Raw genomic sequence first — 6,474 nt, 5'->3', positions numbered from 1 at the left:
TCTTCCTTGGCACCTGCCAGTGGCTCCCTGCCCTCTCTGAGCACCCTGGCCCTTGGCCCAGGACAGTGGCCAAGAAAGGCTCCTCTGCTCTTTCAGACTTACTCCTGTCTCCTCGCGCGTCCTTGTCTCTGTCCGCCTGGAGAATCCTTCTGTGTGTTCCTTCCTGGTCCCTGCCTGGGGCCACAAACGGGCCCCTTTCTGGCTGCCTCTGGGCTTCAGATTTGCAGCAAGTCTAGCTGCTTTTGGAGCTCCGTCGTGGCCACCTCCGTTCCTCAGTGCCCTGTATCCGTGGCCTGGATGGGGCCCTACGTTTTGTGGGAGTCCGCAAAGAGACTATGTGGACGATGTCTCATTTCAGCTACGTGGCCGGCTTGGGAGTTAGCCACCCTCCGCCCATTGTGCAGGGGAGAGGGTTGAGGTGCCATGGGGCTCAGTGACTTTGTCAGGGTCTCTTAGGAGAGGTCAAGGGCAGGTGCTGGGACTCAGACCCATGTCTCTTGGCTCTTGTCTCGATCTCATTGCTGTCTTGCCAGGTGAGGTAAGAGCTTCACTGACCTTTGCTTTTTATATTGTCAGGGGTCAGAGGCTGGCTGGGGCTGGGGCTCGGGCTCAGCCTGTTGTGGATTAGGGCTCACCATGCGGCCGCGGCCATGGCCATGGCTTGGGCTCGGTGTCACAGGGGCGGTCAGCTTTATGAGCATCTCTTCTCCTCCTTCTGTCCTGAATTCTTGTCCCCAGCGTGAGGTCCTCCCAGAGACACAGCCCCTATGCTGGGAGTCTGAGGCTAACACCGGGCATGCTGGCCAGTGGCTGGGGGCTGCTGGGACGGAGAGCCTAGAGCTAGGAGTCCCTTGGGGGGAAGAGGGGTGGAGAGACTGGCCTGTGTGTCTCTGCCCAAGTCACAGTGAGGGTCCACGACCTCTCCCTCCTCTAGCACCCGATGCTCTGTGCTTCCTTAAAGCCACTCTTGGTGTAGGAAGAATAAGGGCTTTGCTCCTACTGCCCTGATAAGGCTCTGAGGTTCCAAAGGGCCAGCTAACCCACCTACCCTTGTTTTCTTCACGTTTTTTTGAATCCCTCCACCCCAGTGTGGATGCTTTCATACTTCCAGGGACAGGGAGTTCACTGGTTCCCCAGGCAGCCCACCGTGTCTTTTCTTATATCGTTTTACTAAGTTTTAATCGTGTATGGAATATACAAATGTACCTTTTCGTTGCAAAAACGTCAAATATTATTTAAACAGCTAAGTATTCTCTTCCTGGATAACCACAACATTCCAGCCTCCTCCGCAGGGTTAATCATCACTGTTATTACTTTGGCATATAGCCTTCTGGATATTTTTCTATGCATCGACACACAGAACCTGTAGGAATATGTGCCATTGTAGTGGGCACGTGTGTGTGTGTGTGTGTGTGTGTGTGTGTGTGTGTGTGTGTGTGTGTTCAAACAAATGGTTACGGATCATTCGGTCAATGCTTTTCTCACTTAACATTGGATCTAGGAAATCTAGTCATGGTTTTGCATAGTAAACTACTGTAATTGTTTTTTCCTCCCTCCCTCCCTCCCTTCCTTCCTACCTGCCTTCCTTCCTTCCTTCCTTCCTTCCTTCCTTCCTCTCTTCCTTCTCTCTTCCTACATTCTCTTAATGAAAGGCATTTAGGTTAATTCTGATTTTATTCTTCTGCCTTCCTGGGCTTACCTAGAGTAGCTATACTGCTGGGCACGGGAGCCTGTTGCATTTAAAAAAAAATTTTTTTTAACGTTTTATTTATTTTTGAGACAGGGAGAGACAGAGCATGAACAGGGGAGGGGCAGAGAGAGGGAGACACAGAATCGGAAACAGGCTCCAGGCTCTGAGCCGTCAGCACAGAGCCCGGCGCGGGGCTCGAACTCACGGACGCGAGATCATGACCTGAGCCGAAGTCGGACACTCGACCAACCGAGCCACTCAGGCGCCCCCCGCCTGTTGCATTTTTTAAATGCTTATTGCACAATATTTAAAGTCCGTCCACTGAGACTTTGCACAGAACCAAATGTCACCCTGTAGTTCCCAAACTATTCCCGTGTCTCTTCTTTAGAGCCGGGGGAAAGGGCTGCTCTCCTGTCCCCTGCCAAGTCCCCAGAGAGCTGCTGATGGTAGCCACGGGCCCTGGACACTTTTCTCCTTCACACTTGGGTTTTTCTACCCTTACTCAAAGGACGCGTTTTTGAGTGACCCGTCTCTTGGGTGGCTGTTGTGGCAAGTGGGCTCGTGGTGGCCTTCAAATCTTGGTGGTTCTGGGAAATCTCCTTCACCTCTCTGTGCCTCAGTTCCAGCCTCTGTAAAATAGAGGTGACAATTGCATCTGCGTCACAGAGCTTCTGTGAGGACAAAGAGGCGAACACAGGTAAAATGCAAAGTGTTGTGCCAGGCACCCAGCAGAATCCCAACAGTTCTCTATCCCGAGGTCCCGCCTGTATAGCTGTGCTCCTCACCCCTGCGGACAGGGGCCTGTGCTCCCGGTGGGCAGCCTGGGATGACTCCAGCCTTTGCAAAGGTCTCATCCCCCTGTCCACTCGCTGATTTCCCAGAGGAGGCTGCTGCCTGGGAATGCAGCGGGTAATTGGATTTCTTCCCGGCTTGGCCCTGCAGGTCCTGGACCGGGGCCTACGGGGAGGGAAGGAGGTCAGCCTGACCCTTCGCTCAGTGGTGGTGGCCGGGAGCCTGGTAACGTAACCCCACACCTCGGGCAGATTTACCGGCTCTCAATGGGGCCCGTTGTGGCCGGGGATTTGATCTCCCTTAGCCTGCAGGGTGGGCAGGAGAAGAAAGCAGCTTGGGGCCAGCCTCTCCCCGGAGAGCCCTGGGGCCCCTCTGGGCCACACTGGCTGGTCCAGGCATGGGTCTGCCTTTCAGCTCCCAGGGCAAATCTCTGCAGGTGATTGTATACTTAGCGCTGGAAATAGGCTCCTTTGCTTTTTCCTCTCCTCCTCCCCAGGCTTCAAGGTCTAAACCACCTCCGATGCCATCATCTAATCGGCTCATCACAGCTACCCGTGAAACGGGTGGCCCGGCCAAGGCCATTTCACGGATGCAGACACCGAGGCTCAGAGAGGTTAAGTGACTTTCCCAAAGCCGCACAGGTAGCCGCCGCTGGAGTTGAGAATATACCCAGGCTGTCTGGCTTCTTGTTCAGTTCTTTTTCGTGAGGCCACCCAATGTGACAGTCTTGGCAGAAGGTGCCTAGCTGGGCAGGCCTGCTTGACCTCTTCCCCTTCGGTCAGTGGCATGTGCGGTCAGTGAGCACAGAGGGTTGGGATTATTTCCTAAGAAGCGAGACGCACCGTAGCTGGCCCGGGGCCCGGCCCTTCCCCAGCACCAGGCACAAACCCTCTCCGTCGCTAGAGGTGCAGGGGGACAGAGTGTGGCTGCGTCAGCTGTGGCCATCTGTCCCGCTGGGGCGGGGGCTTGCTCTCTGAGCCTGTCCTGTGTGGTGTGGGCAGGGGGCCACAGCAACCCTCGGGACATTGGGTGCTCCTGCCAGGGAGGCAGGAGAACAGCCATCATCGGGCCCATTTTAAGACCGGAGAAAGCAAGGCTCGGAGAGGCCCGGGGGCTGCTCTGAGCTGGCAGCTGGCAGAGGGGAAACTCGAGCCCCACCTCCTGATTCTAGCTGTAGAACCCTTACCAGTCACGCTTTTGGGTCACACCAAAGGCACTGAGCTGGCCTAGCTCTGAATTACGAGCGTGGCTGATGTGGGTCCTGGGTCATGAATGACTTCGTATTTATTGAGCACTTACTATGTGCCTGGTGCTATTCCACGTGTTGACCTGTCACATTTCACTCAATCTTCAGACCAACCCCGTGGGGTAGATACCATTATTATCGTCCACTGACAGCTGAGGAAACTGAGGCCCAGAGAGGCTACGTGACTCCCCAGAGTCATATGGGGGGTGAGCCTGGGATTTGAATCCCAGCGGTGTGGCTCCAGAGGTTGTGTGCGAACCACCACAATGCTTCTTGTGGCCAGGAGGACCCCCAGGGCAAAATACACCTGCCTGGCTCTTGGTGGTGCCGATGCACAGCACGGCAGGTGCTTGGTAAAAATGTATCAAATGAATGACTCCATGAATGACTGAGGCTTTAGACAAGCAACTCAGTCTTCCTGGATGTCAGTGAAGTGAATACCAAGCCGCCGTTCTTCCAGCATCGAGGGGAAGGGCCCACTTAGCATGTTGATATTTGAAAGTGCTGACGAGCTCAGGGCTTGGGCCGTGGCAGCTCTGGTCACTCTGAGGGGGGACAGTGCCACTGAGCTGCTCTGAACCGTGTCCTGGGAGTGAGCGGTACTGCCCTGAGGTGTCCCGCTGGCCTTCAGCTGCCTGCCCCGGGGGGCTCAGCTGCATGGGTGGTGGGGTGTCACCCGAGACGGGCCTTGGGTTTCCTCTGGGCCAAGCCAGGGGCCAGAGGGGCTGAGGGTGAGCACTGTGACTGCATCCGTGCGGGACCCTTGCATTCCTAACAAACACTCACAACCTGCTGGGTGATTCGTGTGCATGCGCGCGCGCACACACACACACACACACACACACACACATCTTCTTGTCAATTTCCCGGGCCCGTTTCTTCCCCAGGCTCCCGAGGCAAGGTGACCCCTCCCGGGTTCCCACAGGTCTGGAGCAGGATTCTGCCTTCCGAGGAGCCTCTCCAGGTGCTCACATGTTCCCTGTAGGTTCCAGAAGTATGGGCAGATATCAAACATAACCAGATCGGGGGCCCCAGGAGGTCTCCGGGATGACTTCTGCCTCGGCTGCCCCTGCAGGTAGGGAATCCCCCTCCCACTCAGATTTGCTGTCTTTGTAAATAGTGTTGACAGCAGGTTCCCTGCAGTGGGACTCGGGAGATGCAGTTTCATCCTAAGCTCTGCCACAGGTTTGCTGTGTGGCCTTGAGTAAGTCCCTTCCCCTCTCTGGGCCTTGGCGCACAGCCCTGTAAAGGGAGACCATGGGGCTTGCTTTTGTCTGCTGTTCTGTTCCTCCATTACGGGGTACGATTTTATGCCACATTTTCTCAACCCCTTTTTAAGACACTAGGATATTGGGGACCCTCCACCTTGCCACGCGGGGACAGCGGGGCTTGGTTCTGGTATTGACTAGTCGTGAGACGGTGAAGAGCATGTGGTAGGACTTGCCAGGGAATCCCTGCTGGGTCCACTGCCCTCGGGCCACCCTGAGAACTCCAAGTTGGGCGGGCAACACCCAGCTTGGGGGGAAAGTGCAGCTTTCGGAGTTCATGAGATCGGGGTTGGAATTCTGGCTTCGCCCCGGACCTTTGGCCACCTACCTGAGCTCTCAGCACATTCATTCCTCACCTGGGAAGGCTTGGGGTTGACAGGATGAAATGCTTGAGCTTCTCCCCAGCAGGCCCCCGGCACTTAGCAGGTCCCCAGCGGCGGCCATGGGGGTCTGTGGAGTGTGGTGGGGCGGGGGTCAGCGATGGTTCCGGAAGGCCTGCCAACGGCCCTGGAGGCTGAGTCCAGAAATAGAAGACCCCAGAGACAGAGGCTCCTGATGGCCAGGCTGGCCTCTGCCAGCCCCTGGGAGGCCACACTGAGCTGGCAGCGTGGGCCTTCCCTCCCTCCTGGCCCTGTTGGCTGCATAAATTACTCGGCAGCCTTTGGGCTAATTTTACCTTCTTGGTTTTCATGAATCATTTCCCATCCGGGGGCGTGTGAGAGAAATGGAAACAGCTCTGCCAGCTGGATGCCCCAGCGCCAGCCGCAGTGCAGCGCCTGTGGTGAGAGCCCTGCTTGCGTGCTTGCAGGGGTGAGGACGGGACCCCCGGGGACCCCACCAGGGGCCCCCGAGGGCTCGCTCCTTCCAGCCGTGTCCCTGTACCTTCGGGGTATCATGACTTGGAGTAAAGGAGCCCCAGCTGGTCCCGGAGCTGGAGCTGGGGCTGAATGGAAAGGAATTTGGCGTTGAGTGACCTTGCCATGACGGCCATCGAAGGTCTGTTTGGACCTCAGCAGAGAGGTGGTTAACAGAGAGCCCCCGGTGGCCCCAGGGGCCTGTTTGTGATGAGCTCCAGGAGTTCGCCCGAATGCTGACTTTTCCTAGTGACAGAATACCAGAACTGACAGGTCCTGGCAAAGTCAAACCTAACCACCTTGGATGAACTGGGGCCCGGACCGGGGGAAGGAATTTGTCTCAAGTCTGTCCACCGGTAGAAGAGGTCAAGCTAATGGTTATTTGCGGACAGCTTACCCCTTCGCTCACGCAACCCTGTTTGACCATTATGATTCCCATCTTCCGGCGGGGTAGCTGAAGGCACAGAAGGGAACGTAACTCCCCACCCCCCACAATGATACACTTGTGAGCGGTGGGTAACAGTCCATGGCGAGCCGTCTCACCCCAGAGCTCACGCCCCGACTTCCAGACCACGCTGCCTCTTGGAGTGGAGTTACCGGGTGGCTCACACGCGCTCGTTTGCT

General features: G+C 56.5%; 1 long non-coding RNA gene across 2 annotated transcripts; it reads right to left on the bottom strand.

The window, feature by feature from the left end:
• Positions 1 to 1,564: 1,564 nt before the first annotated feature.
• LOC125934388 (uncharacterized) lies at positions 1,565 to 5,759 on the bottom strand. 2 transcript variants are annotated; one of them, XR_007461368.1, is made up of 2 exons: positions 5,325 to 5,759; positions 1,565 to 2,361 (listed from the first exon to the last, which is right to left on the bottom strand). It is a non-coding gene; the product is annotated as an uncharacterized LOC125934388 (long non-coding RNA). The 2 variants fall into 2 exon arrangements; XR_007461367.1 differs by having other exon boundaries at positions 5,353 to 5,759.
• Between the last annotated feature and the right edge of the window lie 715 nt (positions 5,760 to 6,474).

This window comes from Panthera uncia, chromosome D1 (genome assembly GCF_023721935.1).
Source record: "Panthera uncia isolate 11264 chromosome D1, Puncia_PCG_1.0, whole genome shotgun sequence".
In the NCBI taxonomy this organism is placed as follows: Eukaryota; Metazoa; Chordata; class Mammalia; order Carnivora; family Felidae; genus Panthera; species Panthera uncia.
The sequence above is the reverse complement of the archived record's forward strand: the minus strand, read 5'-3'. Positions and strand labels throughout refer to the sequence as shown.